The following is a 1460-nucleotide window of genomic DNA, read 5'->3' on the forward strand; positions in this document are numbered from 1 at the left end:
CTGTTCTCAAAATTATTCATACCCCATGCAAAATAACATTCTTTGTTTGATAATTATTTCTGAAAGGTATTACGATGGTACTTCATGTGTATCTTTTGTCTGCTTGTTATTGCACATAAATCCATATGTGAGTTGGCTAAACCTCATTTGCATAATAATAGATAGGAGCCAAAGATATGTTTTGCACATGTTCAGAATTATTCATACCCCTGCCTGTACCTAAACAAAAATGTACTTCTATGATGGACCCCATTCTTTTCACTTCCTGTGAATGTGCTAATCCTTGTAATCTTTGTCCTGTAGTTATTTCAAGATGTTTCAACTGAATGAATACCTTTTCTAATGTCAATATAATGGAATAATGACAAGGAATTAGTGCTTTCAAGAAGAGTATAAATAGATCATCATGGGGAAGAAAAAAGAACTCAGTGAAGACCTACAAACATCTTGTGCAAGCCCACAGTGAAGGAAAGGGTTACAAGGCCATTGCTAAGCAGTACAGTGTTCCTGTGGCAACCATCCAGAGTGTAATTAATAAGTACAAGTGGTTCAACACTGTTAAAAACCTCAGTGGGTGTGGCAGGAAGCGTAAGGTGTCCACCAAACCGAGAGGTCAGTAACACTCCCCGGACCACAACCAAGGCCCTACGTAAAGAACTTGACTAGGCAGGGATGAAGGTGTCATGGTCCATCATTGAGCGAGTTTTGCACAGAGGAGGTCTCCATGGATGCAGGCCTCGAAAGACACCGCTGCTCAAGAAGGATCATTCAAAGGCTAGCCTGGCCTTTGCCAGAGGCCATATACAGCAAGATTCCAGCTTCTTGGAGTTGTTTGGCCACATGGATGCTGAATACGTAAGGAGGAAGAAAGGAGAAGCATACAATCCAAAGAACAGGGTGCCAACGTCAAGCACGCTGGTGGAAACATTAATGTTATGGGGATGCTTCTCTTCCCACGGCACAGGGAACCTCGTCTGGAAATTCCAGCAAGACAATGATCCAAAACATACTGCTAAAGTAGTCTAGAAATGGTTCAAGGACAATGATATCAGCGTACTGGAGTGGCCGAGTCAGACTCCTGACCTGATTCCCATACAGAACTTATGGCAAGACTTGAAGACCTGAGTGATGGGCAGGAAACCAACTAACCCTGACCCAGGTTGAGTCTTTTGCCCAAGGAAGAATGGGCCCAACAGGAAACGTGAAGTAAACTTGTGGACATCTATAAGAATTGACTAGAAGCAGTCATAAAGAACAAATGATATACTATTGACTATTGAAGAAAGGCAATGGACACTATAAACCTATCGTATAAAATACCCCTGAAATAGAATATTTCTTAATTTGTCTATTGTTGTTATTCTTTCACCTGTTGATCACACATAAATCATAAACAAACTTGACAAAATGCTTTTATTTCATCACAAAAATAAAATATGTCAAAAATCAACAAGGGTATG

Source organism: Penaeus monodon, chromosome 34 (genome assembly GCF_015228065.2).
Source record: "Penaeus monodon isolate SGIC_2016 chromosome 34, NSTDA_Pmon_1, whole genome shotgun sequence".
Classification (NCBI taxonomy): Eukaryota; Metazoa; Arthropoda; class Malacostraca; order Decapoda; family Penaeidae; genus Penaeus; species Penaeus monodon.